The following is an 18888-nucleotide window of genomic DNA, read 5'->3' as shown; positions in this document are numbered from 1 at the left end:
GGTAGACGTGTCGGTGCTGGTGGTGAGATGCCTGTGGCTAACGCAGCTCTTCACGCCTCATGCCCTTAATGGCGGCTGGAACTACGAGCTGTAGCACTCGTATAAGCTACTGCACGTCCGCCATAAAATCTGGGCGCAGGAACTCTTACAATCAGCCCCAGTGGCATAGAGACGGCTTCGACAACCATTCGTCGCGTTCTACTCCACAAACGGCGACGATATTCGCCTCTACGCTGTTGCACAATCACTTTTGCATGAGCACAGTTACGCACGTCCGCTCACGTCAACCCTCCCCAGGCCATTCCATTGTTCAGTCCCTGTGTCTCCAGCTACCTCTAGCTATGCTCATATCACCAAGAGTGGGGGCGTTCCCCTACCATCTTTTCACCGAAATCATTTAGTATTTAAGAATATTTATATTTATTACCCTGGAGTTCATACCAGTCATAATAATTTACTACTAGCGCTTTATAACATTAAATCATACACTAATAACTTATAATTACCAAGAAAAAGAATACATTTGACTCCGAGAGCTTAGTGCATTGTCTGAGAGGCAGCGCTAATTCCCAGTTTCGCCAATAGATGGCATCAGGGTGCACTCCCTGGCAGTCTCACACCAGCGCGCCCGTTTCCGACGCGCGGGCTCCAAATTACTGTCAGGCCACCATCATTTCAGTTCCGTTACACATGCCCCACTTCTTATTGAAGTATCTAAAAGTGATAATTCAATAAGAAGTCTCTCCTATAATGAATCTGAAATTTTCGTTAAGCTTTTTACCAAGGGTTTTCCCTTTCTTACTGATACACCTCGGTACTTATATTACTTATTTAAAATTAAACACCAATTCTTTCTATCTTTCCTGCTAAACATTACATAAATGATTTACATATATTCTTTACAATTTTCTTACATCTAAACACAGTACACTTTAAACATCTTTTTTACAAAAATTTTAAATACACTTCTTTTATCTCAGGCAAGTAAAACACACGTTATATTACTTTATAGCCCGTCCTTTTCACTTTACCTCCTCACTTTTCTACCTCTTCCACAACACTTATTTACACATCTATTAAGGCTTTCTTAGAAGCTCAGTCTTTCCCAGTCTGTTTAGTCTCTACTTAAACTCGAAGTTTCATTAGAATACTGCAACATATTTTAGTGAACATTTACCTTTAACATAGAACAAAAGAAACAAAACTATTTACATATTGGTTTACTTTAATATTTGTTTATATATTTAATTTCAATCTGGTAGAATTTGTGGTTCATACCTTTTGAGATCCACTATGTTTCTTACTCCCAGGCGTTTGCCTGTTAATGGGTACTCTAAATAATAAGCGTTCACATTGGGTATGGACACTATTTTAAATGGTCCATTATATATATATATTTAAATTTGCTGATCTCGTTATTAATTTCACTTGACTTTTCATGTGTTTTTACAAGAACGAGATCACCTATTTTGAATTTAGGATTCCTCACTTCTTCGTCATGACGACGAATTCTCGCATCTGCTTGTTTTCTCATCTTGTCTTTTTCTAAGTTCTTTTTACTATCACAATCTAATTCAACTCTATCTGGAAATTCTAGTAGGTCTTCTACTAGACTTCTCGTCTTTTTCAGGATTTCTTCTGGAGTAAATCCAGTGCTCTCGTTTGTTAATGAATTCATGATTTCTTCGAATTCACTCACATACATGCCCCACTTCTTGTGGTTACTATGGCAGTACGTCCTAAATAACCGACCTATCTCACACATATATCTTTCTGCCGGATTGCTTGATGGGTGATAAGCTGAGATATGGACCACTTCTACCTGTTTCTCAGTTATCCCATCCTTCCACATTTTTGAGCAAAACTGAACACCATTATCTGATAGTATTCTCTTTGGCTTCCCTACTTTCACAAAATAATCACACACCATTTTATCATACACAGCTCTGGCAGTAGCTTTTCTCAAGGGATATAGCTTTATATACTTTGAGAAAAGTTCAACTGCTACAAATATGTATACAAAACCCCCCATGGTTTTCGGTAATGGTCCAAAGATATCTACTGCTACTATTTCTAATACTTCATCAGGTTTTATTGATTGCATGGGCCCTTGATTAGTTGCATTTGTTACTTTCGCCTTTTGGCATAGATCACAAGATCTTATCCTCTGTGCTACCCTTCGAGCCATGTTGTTAAAGGTAATGCATTCATCTAACTTATCGGTACACTTCCGTGCACCACAATGGCCATATGCCAAGTGAACATAATCTATCAGCACTTCAGTGTGTTGTTCTGGCCAACATACTCTCCACTTCCCTGGATTATTTAATCTTTGAAGATACAGTACACCTTTATGTATTTTATATGAAGCCCTTATGTTAGTTGCGTCTGGATTGTCAAACTTGACCTTTACCGACTTGAGTGCATCATCATCACTTTGATATCTTCGCATATTCCGACATATTTCCCTAATTTTTTCTCTTCCTTCCGCTTTTTTGAAGTAATTCACCTCAAAAACATCTTCCCTATTCTTTACACTTTCTAGTGTCTCACATCCTTCCGGTAATCTCGACAAAGCATCTGGTACTGCATGTTCTTTCCCTTTAACATACTTGATCTCTATTCAAATTGTTGTAAAAACAGCGCCCATCTGGTCAACCTGTTATGTAACAATCTGCAGTCCTTCAAAAATATTAAAGCTTTGTGGTCTGTATGGACCACAGTCTTATGTCCCCATAAGAAAAGTTGAAATTTCCTAAAACCCCATACTATAGCTAAAGCCTCCTTCTCTGAAACCGTATAGTTTCTTTCGTACTTAGACTTCGTGCCATGTTATTTTTCCGGTTTTTATACTGACCATTCCATCTGGAGGTTTCTTTCTCCTTTTCATCCTAAATTTTTTCACCACTTTTTCCAATAGTCCTTCGTCTAGGCTCTTTAATGCCATCTCGTTCTCATTCGAATCTGTCATGCCTGAACTCTCGGTTGCAGAATCGGAAACTTCCTCTACTTCTTTTTCTCCCTGGATGCTTTCTGATGATTCTGACGATAATTCCTCCTCCTTAGAAATATGACCTTCTTCGGATTCAAATAATTCTTGCAAATTATAATCCATTTCTCTACTTTCCCTTTGTTGGATAGTACATTCGCCACTCTTACTTTCATTATTTTCCCCTACTAATGGAATTCCAGTCTCACTCAACTCATTTGCTTCAGTACTACAGGGATCACAACACTCTTTCTCTTGGTTAGATACACTTTCTCTAATTTCTTTAAAAGAATCTTCATCACAGTCATGTACTCTTGCTGTCACTAGGTACACATCATAATCGGTATGGCTCTCTAACACTGTCATATTCGGGTCCAAATTAATCACTTGAGTGGAAGATCTTTCTAATTGTGCTGGCTGGCTTTTGAGCTGATGTACATATTCTGCATACGAGGTAATTTCTGAATCGGCATGCGTCTCTGCACTATGCCCCTTTTTCTTATCCACCCTTTCCTCTTTAATTACTTCTCGATGCGATTCGTCGACTATTCGTACGAACCTTTTACCATAAGTCACATCACTCCTACCTTGCCCCTGCCTCTCTGCACAGTTGCCATCCCTACCGACAAACAACGCCTTCTCTGACTCTTCCATCATCAATTCGTCACTCTGACCTCGAATTGTACTTATTTCATTCACGTGAGCCTTCACATCCGACCGATATTCTTTTCCTACTTCATTTCCCTTAATAATTCCTCCCTGCTCTCTCTCCTCTGTTTGTATCCCTGCATTATACTTCGCGAAGTTTCGTTTATGTAACTGCTCTTCAGGCGAACGACGCACTATCCTACTATAGTACTGACTACTCCGATCTTCCCTATATTTGGGCCATTTCTTTCTTTCCGCGCGCGTTAGGCCCTTGACCTGCGCGGTATTTAGTTTTCCTGATTTTGATAATGCATCCCGTTTCCCATATAGTGTCCTCTCCCTCGCTGAGAGTTACCTCCTCGACCTCTTCCTCTCATCATGTTAATTTGCGGTCCATTCCTACCACCTTTTACTATTATATTCTGATTTCTGAAACCTCGAAACTCTCTAGTTTCACGCCACCTCATTCTCGATTTTTTCTAAAAATTCATCGAATGTTCGATGAGTGCCTCCTACATACCGCTTTGAATCGTCAGGTAGCTTTTTCCACAACTCCCACACTATCTCCGATTCTGATCTACGATCTTTAAGATACTCCAAACGCTTGAACCATCCTTCACAGTATTCTTTCATGAGCCCACGCCCATGTTCTGGCATTCTGGCGACAACGAATTCTCTCCACAACCTATCCCTCTGTTGTGTGCCCCAGAATTCCTCAAGGAACTTTTCTTTGAAGTCTGTAAACTTCAAATTGTCGATATCCAAATTCAATCCCCAACGTTTAGCATGACCTGCTAAAGCGTCTATTACTAAATTAATTTTTTCTATATCCGACATGTCTGTTGGTAAGACACGTTCACAATTTTTTATAAAATCCATTGGATGCCATCCACCTTGTTTCTTTTGAGGATCGTATTTTTTCTCCCTACTCAGTATTTCCGATTTTTGCATTACCAATGGGATACCACTACAGTTAAGAAACGTCTGATTCTGAACTTGCTGACTTAACAATTTTATCTCATTACGCAGTGTATTTTCCTGCTCCTGCACACATGCATCAAAACTCAACATGGTATTGCGCAGTGTTTCAATATCAGCTGCCGTTTCTTTAACAATCTCTTTCTTTACAACTGGTACTATCACCTGTAATTTACTTTCAATTATCGGTTCTAATTTTTCACTAACCAAAGGTTCCACTGATTTCTCTATTTTCTGAATTTCGGTATCAAATCTTTTCTCTATTTCTGTGACTTTTCTCTGAACATTTGTTATTTCAGCCCTAATGCTATTTACTGATTTGTTTACCTCTGTGATACGTTGGCTTTGCGTATTCAAAATATCGAAATTGGCTTTTATTTTACCAGATAGGTTTTCATCCAGTTGGGATATATGACTAGCCATTTCTGCTTTCAAACTAGCATTCCCTTCTCGAATTTGCGCCATCATACTATTTAATAGACTTGTTAATTCCATATCCTCTCCCTTGTGACTTGCATCCACAGATACGTAGGGTTCACTTTTCACTACCTTTGGTTTCACTTCCCGTTCTTCCTGTCTTGTGGGTGTGGATTCATCTATAAGATTTTCCAACCCTACAACAGTATCTATGGTCCTTAATTCTGGGTCTGACCTTGTAATGTTTTCGTCTTGCTTGTTACTATTCGACTCAATCTTATGCTGCTGTATTTCGTGCCTAATAGAAATGTTTATTAAACCAAGTATTACTTGTTTAACTCCTACTATTGGACTTTCTGTTGCTGCTTTGCAGGTTGTCGTCTTGAACTTACCAATTGTGGTATATATGTCTACAACAGAATTTTAAATTTAAAATTTTCTTGAAACTACAAGTTCATATAAAACACTTTTATTGCAGCCATTATTCTACAAACTTGGTAGGTCCTGTCACGGTCGCCACATGCGACCGAACCGCCGAATCTTTCCATTAGTAAATGGGGTATGTTCTCAAGTGACTCCGTTGTTTTAACCCCTCCACTGACAGAATGACCCGCTTCCTACTTCCGTATGTATAAAGCCAATACGGACTTGTAGCTGTCACGCCTTTGCGCTTACTGCTATGTATTTTAACCGTAAATAGCTCAGCCCTAATGGTAAGAATTAGTAGTGAATTCACGTTATTAATCTTTGAAGACAGCACAGCTGCCACAAGCTCAGCTCACTTTTACTCCACTCCTACCCTCGCCATTACACCACATTAACTAGGTGCTACATGGACCTTGCTAAATTCACTTGCGTATACATTTTTGACCGTTACTCGCCAGTATTTACCTATTGGATTAGTACACTCCTAACCAGACTATTTCTCAAAGAGCTGTGATGATTGAACGGGTTCGATCCATGGCCTACAGTGGCCTATAGTTCACATGGTAACACTGCCTACCTGACCCACTTAACTTGGTAGTGAGCTTATGTATCCAATCACCACTGCTAGCAGCAGTGGGTAATCCTATCAGCACGACGAGAGCAGCAGACTTACCGTCGAATCCTCCTGAAAATACTTATAACTACGGTCGCCAGCTCTGAAGGAGCAAAAGAATAAATCAGTTTTTTGGCTCGTTTCAAAGTGAAACGGCTTAAGTTGAATTTAAACTTAATTCTGAATATTACTATTTCTGATCATTCTAGGTGATTCTACAAAGCAAATACTCTCTCAATTTCTGTGAGTTGGCTTGGTAATTACCACCAAGACAACTTATGCAACTTAGGTTAACAAAATTCTATCCTTCAACTTATTTAATGATTTTGGATATTACTCTTTGGACAATTGATGTAGAATTAGTTAAGTGACTTTACTTGAAAGGTTACTCAGAAAAATTTAAGTAACTATAAATAGGCGACTCATTCTGGTGTGACCATTGCTCTTTTCAACATTCTTATACGCTAAAGTATTCTACACCCAAAAGAAATATGGAAATGTCGTGTGGCTAGGGCCTCCCGTCGGGTAGACCGTTCGCCTGGTGCAGGTCTTTCGATTTGACGCCACTTCGGCGACCTGCGCGTCGATGGGGATGAAATGATGATGATTAGGACAACACAACACCCAGTCCTTGAGCGGAGAAAATCTCTGACCCAGCCGGGAATCGAACCCGGGCCCTTAGGATTGACAGTCTGTCACGCTGACCACTCAGCTACCGGGGCGGACCCAAAAGAATTGTAAATGAAAGAGGCGATGGTGGCCTCAGTCTGATTTCACTACACTATGTTTCAGGTTACTACACTTTACAATGAACAACATGCGTCGTAATTTTACTCATTACTATATTCTGTCTTCTGCACTTGCACAAAAGAAAACTGGTATTCTCCTTTTACATGTATACAAAGTTTGACTTAACAATTGCAAGCAGTCTTGCCTTGGGTAGACGTGTCGGTGCTGGTGGTGAGATGCCTGTGGCTAACGCAGCTCTTCACGCCTCATGCCCTTAATGGCGGCTGGAACTACGAGCTGTAGCACTCGTATAAGCTACTCCACGTCCGCCATAAAATCTGGGCGCAGGAACTCTTACAATCAGCCCCAGTGGCATAGAGACGGCTTCGACAACCATTCGTCGCGTTCTACTCCACAAACAGCGACGATATTCGCCTCTACACTGTTGCACAATCACTTTTGCATGAGCACAGTTACGCACGTCCGGTCACGTCAACCCTCCCCAGTCCATTCCATTGTTCAGTCCCTGTGTCTCCAGCTACCTCTAGCTATGCTCGTATCACCAAGAGTGGGGGCGTTCCCCTACCATCTTTTCACCGAAATCATTTAGTATTTAAGAATATTTATAATTATTACCCTGGAGTTCATACCAGTCATAATAATTTACTACTAGCGCCTTATAACAATAAATCATACACTAATAACTTATAATTACCAAGAAAAAGAATACATTTGACTCCGAGAGCTTAGTGCATTGTCTGAAAGGCAGCGCTAATTCCCAGTTTCGCCAATAGATGGCATCAGGGTGCACTCCCTGGCAGTCTCACACCAGCGCGCCCGTTTCCGACGCGCAGGCTCCAAATTACTGTCAGCCCACCATCATTTCAGTTCCGTTACGAGTTATATACTCGTATGTGCAGTTTCTGTATTCTGTACATTCGAGTAAATCATATAAGGAACTAAATAAAGTGTGAATAATGGATCACAGCGTTAGGCTTCTCTCACGTGATTGGGATACCAGGTTGCTCGCGACTTGTTTTCCCCGCTCTAGCTGTCGAGCGCAATTCAGGCATCGTCAAATGGCTCTGAGCACTATGGTACTTAACATCTGAGGTCATCAGTCTCCATAGAACTTAGAACTACTTAAACCTAAGGACATCACACTCATTCATGCCCGAGGTAGGATTCGAACATTCGACCGTAGCAGCAGCGCGGTTCCGGACTAAAGCGCGTAGGATCCTTCGGCCACCGCGGCCGGCCAGGCATCGTCGATAGGTGTCAGAGATATCCAGTACCCGAGAGGACGCAACATTCTGGAAGACAAAGCCTTCCGTTAAAATATGGCTTTCGTTAAGTACACTACTGACCATTAAAATTGCTACACCAACAAGAAATGCAGATGATGTACGGGTATTCATTGGACAAATATATTATACTAGATCTGATATGTGATTATATTTTCACTCAATTTGGATGCATAGATCCTGAGAAATCAGTATGCAGAACAACCACCTCTGGCCGTAATAACGGCCTTGATACGCCTGGGCATTGAGTCAAACAGAGCATGGATGGCGTGTACAGGTACAGCGGCAAATGCAGCTTCAACACGATGCCACAGTTCATCAAGAGTAGTGGTTGGCGTATTGTGACGAGACAGTTACTCGGCCACCATTGACCACACGTTTTCAATTGGCGAGAGATTTGGAGAATGTGCTGACCAGGGCAGCAGTCGAACATTTTCTGTATCCAGAAAGGCCCGTACAGGACCTGCAACATGCAGTCGTGCATTATCCTGCTGAAATGTAGTGTTTCGCAGGGATCGAATGAAGGGTAGAGCCACGGGTCGTAACACATCTGAAATGTAACGTCCACTGTTCAAAGTGCCGTCAGTGCGAACAAGAAGTGACCGAGACGTGTGAGCAATGACACCCCATACCTTCACGCCGGATGCGACCATCATGATGCTGTAAACAGAACCTGGATTCATCCGTAAAAATGACGTGGTCTCCGAGCTGATAGTCCATGTTGCTGCAAACGTCGTCGTACTGTTCGTGCAAATGGTTGTTGTCTTGCAAACGTCCCCATCTGTTGACTGAGGGATCGAGACGTGGCTGCACGACCCGTTACACCCATGAGGATAAGTTTCATCTCAACTGCTAGTGATACGAGTCCGTTGAGATCCAGCACGGCGTTCCGTATTACCCTCCTGAACCCACTGATTCCATATTCTAATAACAGTCATTGGATCTCGACCAACGCGAGCAGCAATGTCGCGATACGATAAACCGCAATCGCGGTAGGCTACTATCCGTCCTTCATCAAAGTCGGAAACGTGATGGTCCGCATTTCTCCTCCTTACCGAGGCATCACAATAACGTTTCACTACGTAACGTTGGTCAACTGCTGTTTGTGTATGAGAAATTGGTTGGAAACTTTCCTCATGTCAGCACGTTGTAGGTGTCGTCACCGGCGCCAACCTTGTGTGAATGCTCTGAAAAGCTAATCATTTGCTTACCACGTCTTCCTGTCGGTTAAATTTCGCGTCTGTAGCACGTCATCTTCGTGGTGTAGCACTTTTAATGGCCAGTAGTGTAATAAGAAGGTGTGCGCACATGCCGTCAGTGTCAGAAGGCAGCGACTTGGCCTTACGTCACCTTACGTCACGCCTTGCCTCAGCTAGGTTATTCCCCTCCGCCACTGACTCGGCATACTGCCGGAGATGACACACGCAGCCCGCCAGCCACGGCTGGTGCGTGGTACTGTATGGAAAGCATCAGTAAAAAGTATTCCCCAGTTTAGTAAGAATTCTTGACTCAGTGCTCGCTGCGCTAGTGGAACTCTACTAGCCGCCATTGTTATTCCGCAGTTAGAACCGGCCAGTCCGTAAACGTCTTTTGTTTTCATTGTTTAAGTGTCTGAAAATGTCTTTTATAGTAGCCGGGTATGGTTTTAGTTTTAAGGAATCTCTTTTTTTGACTCCTCTTTCAATTTTCTCTCTATCCAGTCTAATGAAATATGTGACAGCAGACTACATATTTCCCGGTACATTGACACAAGGATTATGGAAGTCATCTCTCCGAAAGGCTGTGAGTAAATATTTCGTTGTGGCTGGTTAGGAAACTTTCTCAGAATATGCGAATATATAACACAGTGATAACATGTACTAATCACTCCATTCTACTGTTTTTGCCACAAACTGCAAAAGGTCTGCTGTGCTTTATCCACTTCAGACACCTGCTTTTTACTTCGCATAGTAGAAAATTTTTTCTTTGAAGTTGTTGATCATTTAACTGAACATATCTTATTTTACAAACAATAAGGTGAATGGTCTGTAATATTTTTTGCTTCTGTCTCAGTGTTCTATGGCGTTACATCTTCCCTTTCCATTAGTTACTCCATGATAAGATTGTGCATTAACAATGTCTAGAAACAATATCCAGAAATCTTATTAGAGCCTGACGTCCTATACGTCCGCAAGAAATACCAAATTCACTATTCCTGTTCATTTATTCTGTCCTAATCTTTTAAAAAATCTGTACTGAAATCGACCCACTCAATCTTCTGTTTCTTATTTTCTGAAAACAACACATTGTCTGCTAAAAGACAGCTATACGTTTGCAAGCGAGAATAAGTACATCATTGCAATCGTAACATACGCATCCCTCAGTAATAATTCAATACGCACATGCTTTCTCTTTATGATTTTCAAAGATACGTACTTGTTTCTGTATACCGAATGTTGTGTTCGGTTTTTACGTACGGTGGAATTACTTTTTTGTGTTATATTAGTTCCACGTGCTGATGAAGCGAAGATATGCTGACTTAGTTACCTTTAATACCCCAATTGCTACACGCTGTTTCGAAACCTGTGCAAAACATTCATCTTTTCAGAAATTTGAAAATATTTTACACATTTTACAAGCTCATAAACGCGTTTCACCATTCACGTAATGTTCTGGTGGAAGGAACTATCTTTACTCTTCCGAGCCCTGTTAAGACATTTTGTGGTCTCCTTAGTTCTGATTTTTTCCAAGACTTTAGCATAAATCTCACCTATAACCTGTGATCATGTGACTCCAGTTGTTACAGGGATTTGCCTTGGGTGCTTGAAGACACAATGAGAGGTTTCTACACTTAGCGCAGTCAGTTTGGCCATCCAATTGTTCTCAGAGCGTTGGCCATGGCTAGTGTATCCTCAAAGCACAATAGCAGCAGGGGGTACACCAAAAATATGACTCTCTTGCAAATAGTAGCACATGCAGCTCTTTGTTCTTGCGGCTGATAGCTGTGCTAGCACGGGTCGCCCTGGTACCACAAAACGCAATATAAAAACACTTTGTTGTGTTTCCATGGCTACGACCACAGGTCAAGAGCTTTTATTTAGAAGTAGTACATGCTGACACACAACGCTGGCGTAAGGCTGGTGACAGTATAGAAAAACTGTACATCTTAATTCTTTGTGTCCTATCACCGTGGTTTCGTGTTCGGTTTTCACGTAACCTCAATATTTTCCAAGCAATGGTATTTCTTGACTTTTTCTTCCCCCCTCCCCCCATATGTTTATCATATCCTATCATTTCCCTCGACCCCCCCGCTCCCCTCCTCTTTCTCCCTATTAATTATATCGATATTTCCGTCAATCTTAATAGTTGGCAGTTCACTGGAATGGTTATTTTCTATGCATCACTAGGGCGTCTGCTTCTAATTTTTAAGAGTTTTATTTTGTTTCATCATATTAATTATGTTTGGTCGGCATGTACTTCATATCAGCCCCTTTTTACTATCAGCGCAACCACTCTGCGCTTACACTAAGTTGCATTCTCAAGTCTCAAGTCAATTTACTGTGCAGTCTACTCGTATCAACATATACGTTGTATAAAACAGTATTTTTAACCACTGAGATTCATGGCTGTGATCGCTAACTTTCTTCGCACTGCCTATTGCCATGGTTTGGAGAGGTTCTGTTTTTTTCCCCCTAATCATCAGTTCACACAGATTTATTTCTTATTAAGTTGAAATTTTACGCTCTTAACTCAGAGGCTTTCACGTGCCATTTCAGGCTTTCCAATGTTTGTATTTTACGACTACAACTTTCCCTTTGTCATCAAATCAATGGCTTTTAAATGTGACGAATACAGTCCCCGCTGTTCAAGGCAAGTGAATCATTTTGCTTCTCAACTTTAGCTTAGCTATACCATAGACCGGTGGTAGATAGATTCGCAAATAAACAGTTAAGTAACAAGAGTGTTTTACTAAATACAGATAGTCTGAATCGCATCAGAGACTTTTCCTATTAATTTTTTTGTTTCTAATTTCGCCTCTGACTGACGTTTTGATGTTGTTCGTAAGTGTTCTACATCCAGCATTACTCAGAACTTTGCTAGAACACCTTGGTTTTCGGTCTGGTAATAATCATTACTGCTAGCTACAAAAACAGTGAAAGCATAATAGATATTACACTTAGTAATTAGCATTTAGCTCCTATAATAGAATTTCTATATTTTAATATTTCTTGCATTTTACCAGTTCGTAACACATCTCCCATCCTCACCGTCGCAACGTTTCTGATTTATTGTACAGAACTTCGTACTGAAGGATACAAATCTTCGTTCCGAGTTCCACTATTCTCTTACCGCACCTGTGTAGCCCACAGCAACCCAAGGACGCTTACCATTCAATGTCTTCTCTGCTGAAGTCACTGAAATGAAAGACTAATGTAAAGTCCTAAATCTCATTTCCAGTGCGATAAACTTACGGTAAAACCTTGATCCTTTAGAAAACTCAATAATTTAATAATAACATGAAACCTGACCTGTAAATATAATGTACCAAAAATTGGCACTTTTCCGGAGAAAATCTACGGTCAACGTTTGTACAACAGTTTTATAGGGTCCTTCTGGATTGCCTTCTTTCTGGATGATATGACTAGTTTGAGTTCCATCGAATCACCGTCAGACCTGAAAATGTCGGCTACAGGAACCCGTCACATTTCTGTAAGCAATATGAACGGAATTACATTGCTTCAAGTGACAGCTACAGAAGCGAACAGACGTGTCCACTCTTCGGTATTAAAGGACAGTCATTTTCTGTTTTTATCTTGATTGTTCGTTTACTGAGATTGTATGTATATGTTTCTTATTAGTGACCGCATGGAAGTGTTTGTATAGTTGATTGTGGTATTCCTGTTAAGAAATTAACCTATTTTGAAGTGTAAACAACCGACTAGGTTCCAGGCCCGGCTACGGATGGACGCTAAAGTGACCGGCTCGCAACATCGAAACACCAATGGCAAACTGCGGTGCGAAACGCCTTCAGCCATCTGTCTTCCATGACAATATCTTTCCAGAAAATCGGTCCGAGTCGATAATTTACCTGTTGCCGTTATCAATGACTACTTGCAGGAAGTGAGTGATATAGTATCTGGTACCGATATTATAGATGATGACATATCGTTGGTAGCAAGTCTGTATTTTCCTTAGACAAGTTGAACGTGTTGCTCGCTTACTACAGCAAGAAGGCATGATAATTAAGAGGACATCAAGAATCAAATGGTTCAAATGGTTCTGAGCACTATGGGACTCAACTGCTGAGGTCATTAGTCCCCTAGAACTTAGAACTAGTTTAACCTAACTAACCTAATGACATCACAAACATCCATGCCCGAGGCAGGATTCGAACCTGCGACCGTAGCGGTCTCGCGGTTCCAGGCTGCAGCGCCTTTAACCGCACGGCCACTTCGGCCGGCCATTAAGAATCACTTAGGAGTATCAAACGTTCAAGCACATGAGCTGTTTTTTATCATTTTAGTTCCTTTGACGTCTAATAGTTTAATTACCAACCGAATGTCTAAATATAACAACGACCTTGGACACGTGGGCGAAATACCGTCAGGGTCCAAGTTACAGGAATGTACACAAGTAATGTCTTTTCGAACTACTGCACCATTTATCCTTGAAGGTTTCGGTAAGTGCCATTCAAATCGCGGATGTCATTCGAACGAAATATATTTACAATCTGTATATCAGTATCCTTAAAACTACTGGCCACAAAAAGATAAACTCTGAAAATCTTGTCAATGATATAAGTGTCGTAAACACAAGAGTTCAGAAAGCCAAGATTGTACGTACGTTATCGTCATCAGATCTGCAATACGTTTCACTGCATGTGATGACGGCAAAGTACTTTTCTGAAACCGGTCTTCACAATAAATGCTGTACAATAGCGATCTTAGCTGTTTGAAGTCCTACTTCCGTTTCTACATTCATCGACATCTCCCCTACCTTGATAGTGTCAAGCAAAAACACTGATCAGCCAAGACATTATGGCCATCTGCTTAATAGCCTGTTTGTCCGTCTTTGGAACTAAACAGATCACTGATGCTGCGTATCAGGAACGCGACAGCCTGTTGGTAGGTTTGTGGAGGTATGTAGCATTAAATGTCTACCCACAGGTCATTCAATTCACGGTGATGGCGCCCGACAGCAAACTAGATGTGTTCCATAAGATTTACATCAGACGAATTTGGTCGCCGAGACAGCAAAGTGAATTCACTTTGATGCTTCTCAAACCACTGTAGCACGGTTCTGTTTCCGAGACGCGGACAGTTATACTGCTGAAAGATGACATCGCCGTCAGGAAAGACGTCAAGCATGAAGGGATGCAGTTGGTTCGCAGCTGCCAGTGTGTCTTCCGTTACTACCACATGTCCCACGCAAGCTCAAGAGATTGTCTCCCATAGCATAATACTGCTCCCACCAGCCTGCGTCCGTGGCGTACTGCAAGTTCCAAGCCACCGTTAATCTTATTGACGTCGTTTGTGAAGACAATTATCGAACTAGTGTAGCAGAGATGTCATTCATCCGAAGAGCCGACGCATTTCCATTGAGCAACGCTCGAGTTTCCGATAGTCCCGTGACCAATGCAATCGTAATTGACGATGTTGTTGGATCAACATGTGAACTCGTAGGAGTATTCTGTTGCGGAGCTCCATGTTCAACAACATACAATGAACGGAGTGCTCCGAAAAATTCGTAAGTCCACCAGCATTTTGCTCATTCGGCGGGTATGAAACAGATCATCATCTATCCTACTTTACGGAGCAGACCGGCCTCCGGACCCCATGTTCTGTGAAGAGTTGTGGACGTCCAAACACATAACGCGTAGCGGCGGTTTCACTGTCCTTCTACGTCTTTCCGTAGATGCTCACTACTGCAGCACGTGAACATTCGACCAACTTCACCATTTTCGAGATACTCGTTCACACGATCTGCATAATAGTAATCTGCTTTTAGTCGAAGTCGCTTATCTGAATGGATTTTTGCTAGAGTAACCCCTGTCCGTGTCTGCTCGGATTACTTTTATTACCGTGTCACGTGACTGTCACGCCAGCAGGTGACACCCAATGTCACTGTGGGCGGTGGTCATAATGTTTTGGATCATCAGTGTGTAGTATAAGTATCTTCTGCTGTTTCCCTACACTTAAAACCACAACATTAGGTCAGACAGTGAGAGGAGCGCTTCTAAAAGCAAAAAACATTAGAGAGGAGCAAAACATCAATATCTCTCCTCCGGCAGTTTTAATTTTGTTACCTGAAAATACGAAGCGACGTTTCTCTTCTTCCAGTCAGAAACGCCAGAATATAATACAGAGAGTTCAGGAGCTCCAGATAATCCGCTGACTTCAAATACCGACCAGCGGGATCCAGCCCAAGACAATCGAAGTTAACTGATTCTTCTGTCATTTCTCAGTAGAGCAGTTTACTAATAAATATTTATTTTTAATGTACACTCAAAATTCCAACAATAGAATCAACAAAAGATATTTGTCACACTACAAATGTTAGTGATTCGCCTTATGTCTCAGATTCCACGTCAGCATGTATCTGAGATTGTAAAGTATTTGCGCTTCGACTTCTGTTCCACGCAGTCCTCTGCAGGTTACAAGGGGGGTTGGGAGTCATGTCACACTGTGCTGAAGAACCTGATGAAGACCCTCTCAGTGGAAGAATTCAAATCGTCTTAAAGGCAAACAGCAATGCAGAAAGGCTTACCCACTGTCAAAAAATATACAAAGGTCGATGACGTCTTGAGACAAATGGCTGATAAAAACCTTACAAAGATAAAAGATATTAACGTTCGCAACAAATTATAGCTTCTATCATAAAATACCAACTGAACACAAACGATTAACTGGTCGTCCCCTGACAACTGTAATATGCTATATCTAAGCAATACACAGAATCCATGACAGCTCATTAACCCTTATAATACCTTGGAAGCGGGGGGGGGGGGGGGGGGGGGGGGGGGGAAGGTGAATTTATGCCCACATTTTGAAAATATTGTGATCTAGTCAGTTATTATATATTTAAAAAATCTGAAAGAAATAATTATTATCTTTAATGAATTCTTACCAGATTCCATAGACGTATTAAATTCCGGTTAAACTGAACCTAAAGTTTAAGTCTGACCAATAGATGTCACTTTTCCCAACGTATGTCATACTCATTATATTCAGGTCATGGACCCTACTTACACACCAATTATCTTGAAAATGTATACTGTGCGTAAAAGTCAGTCGTAGTTAACTTAATTTACAATTTAAAATTTTTTGAGGTGGTCAGACTACAGTTATCAGAGCACATTATTAAAAGTGCCTTGTAACTCGATGAGTGTGCTAAGCGATATTTTCAGTATCTGGACCCTGCATACCCATCAGTACCTCTTTAAACCGTATGTTGTGAACGTATGTCAATAACAATTAACGAATACTGATATTTTTAGGCTTTTTAGGGTGTGCATTAAGTATCTCCAGCCTTCTTGGTAAAGCGCCCTTTGTTAAATGTGTTGGCATTGCTAGTGTTAACATATAATGGGAACAGTAGCTATCCTGCTACTTTTCTCTCGGGAATGTTACTGGTACAAAGGGAAACTTTTCTTTATTCGAGCACTTTACTCTTCTTCACTAACTATAAAATGTGTGTTTCGCCACAAGCCGAATACATATCTTCACAACAAATACGACATGGTCCTCTGTGAAGAATACGTAAAGAATTGGTTTGGTGGTTTCACTCTTACTTTCCAGATGACTGTTGTAGATAGGAAAACTAAAATATCCTCGTGGACATTACATTTGTTCACTTTCGGCACCATGTGTCTCACGGCACGCATCGAACACACTTTTGTTACACACTAGACATGGCCCTGTGAAGCATGCGTGACTTGATAGCTCTATTCCCATTAACCAGACGAACTTAGGAACTGGAACCACCTGATACCGTTAGATCTGTAACTATTTTCATACATCATGACAAAATTATTAACACGACCACAATAATTTACTTTATATTGTATTAAATACACTCTGAAGCTAGTGAATGCAGCACTGGTTAGATAGGATCTAGCAGAAGCAGTAGAAAAAGTATACCTGCTACCGTTTGCAGATACCATGTGCAAATGTGACGTGTTGAATCACTACATTTCTAAACGAGCAAGACCTTTTACATTTCAGTTATATACTTTTCTGCTACTTCTTACATGCTACCTAACCCATTTGATACCTTTTTTCCATTTTTGAAAGAAAAGTTTATATTTTTTTCTACACTAGGATTTCATTTCTTGTTAAGTTTGTTACAACGCTTGCCTTCTGCACACTCTTTGCTCTTACATCTAAAAGCCACCTAATGTGAGAGCATATGCCGAGCAACATTGTTGGTGCTGTGGTAATATCTACTTATGGAAAAATGATTTCAGCGGACTGGTAAGCTAGTGTTGTCATATTTGACACTAGAAATCGATAATGTTGTTGGGGTCTTCAGTCTGGAGACTGGTTTGTTGCAGCTCTCCATGCTACTTTATTCTAAGCAAGCCTCTTTACCTCCGAGTAACTACTCCAGTCTGCATCCATTTGAAGCTGGTTAGTGTATTCATCTCTTGGCCTCCCTCTACGATTTTTACCCACCACGCTGCCCTCCAATGCTAAACGAATGATTCTTTGATGTCACAGAACATGTCCTACGAACCGATCCCATCTTCTAGTCAAGTTGTGCCACAAATTCGTCTTCTCCCCAGTTCTAGTAAGTACCTCCTGATTATTTACGTGATCTATCCATCTAATCTTCAGAATTCTCCTGTGGCACCACATTTCAAAAGCTTCTATGATCTTCTTGTCTAAACTGTTTATCGTCCGTGTTTCACTTCCATACGTGGATAAACTAAACACAAGTACTTTCAAAAACGACTTCCTGACACTTCAATCTATATTCGATGTTAATAAATTTCTCTTCTTCAGAAACGCTTTCGTTGGCATCGCCAGTTACATTTAATACCCTCTGTACTTCGACCCTCATCAGCAATATACTAGTTTCTAAATATGACGCATAAATATAAGAATGATAGAGTGCCTGTGTTATTTGTTCACATCAGTTCTCAACAACAAGTTATAATTCATTATAACTGAGAGTTCCATCTCTGGAACAGTACGATTGATTGGTGGAACTGAAATAACTCTAAAGCACTCAGTTTTTAAGGTGACTGCAGATTAAATTATAGCCTTTTTGGGAAAAGATGCTGATTTCTCTGAGGCTGATTTGCACACAGATCCTCCTGGTGACGCGTAGTGGTCATATAAAGACACAGGTGACTAGAGTGAAGATGATACAAATCATTTAAGAGGCATCCAGCTAAAATCTATTGCAGAAACATAAGTTACATAATGTTTTGGTGGAGAAACTTTGTCCAAGGGGTAAATACTACATTATTCCACGAAAAGAAGAATCTTGTTGTGAAATACACTTATTAGAATGTTTTCAGGTATTTACCTGTTGCTAGAAAACATTACTTATGGTTTCTAGAAAGTTGATGTTTTACGCGAGAGGTAAGGTCTGATGAGTCTAATGAACCATCATGTTCAACTTCTGGTACCGCCAATTTCAATAACATTTTTCCTGTGGAATCTTCTAGATTATGCACTGCTTCTGTTACCGGCAGAAGAAAGAAGTATAAAAGGAGATGGGCTCAGAATGATGTAAATTAAGTACAAATGAAAACATGGACACTTCCACACTTTTGGCTAAAGAGATGTCCCCAATAC

The sequence above is a fragment of the Schistocerca serialis genome, chromosome 7 (assembly GCF_023864345.2).
Source record: "Schistocerca serialis cubense isolate TAMUIC-IGC-003099 chromosome 7, iqSchSeri2.2, whole genome shotgun sequence".
NCBI classification, from domain to species: domain Eukaryota; kingdom Metazoa; phylum Arthropoda; class Insecta; order Orthoptera; family Acrididae; genus Schistocerca; species Schistocerca serialis.
This window is presented reverse-complemented; position numbering follows the sequence as displayed.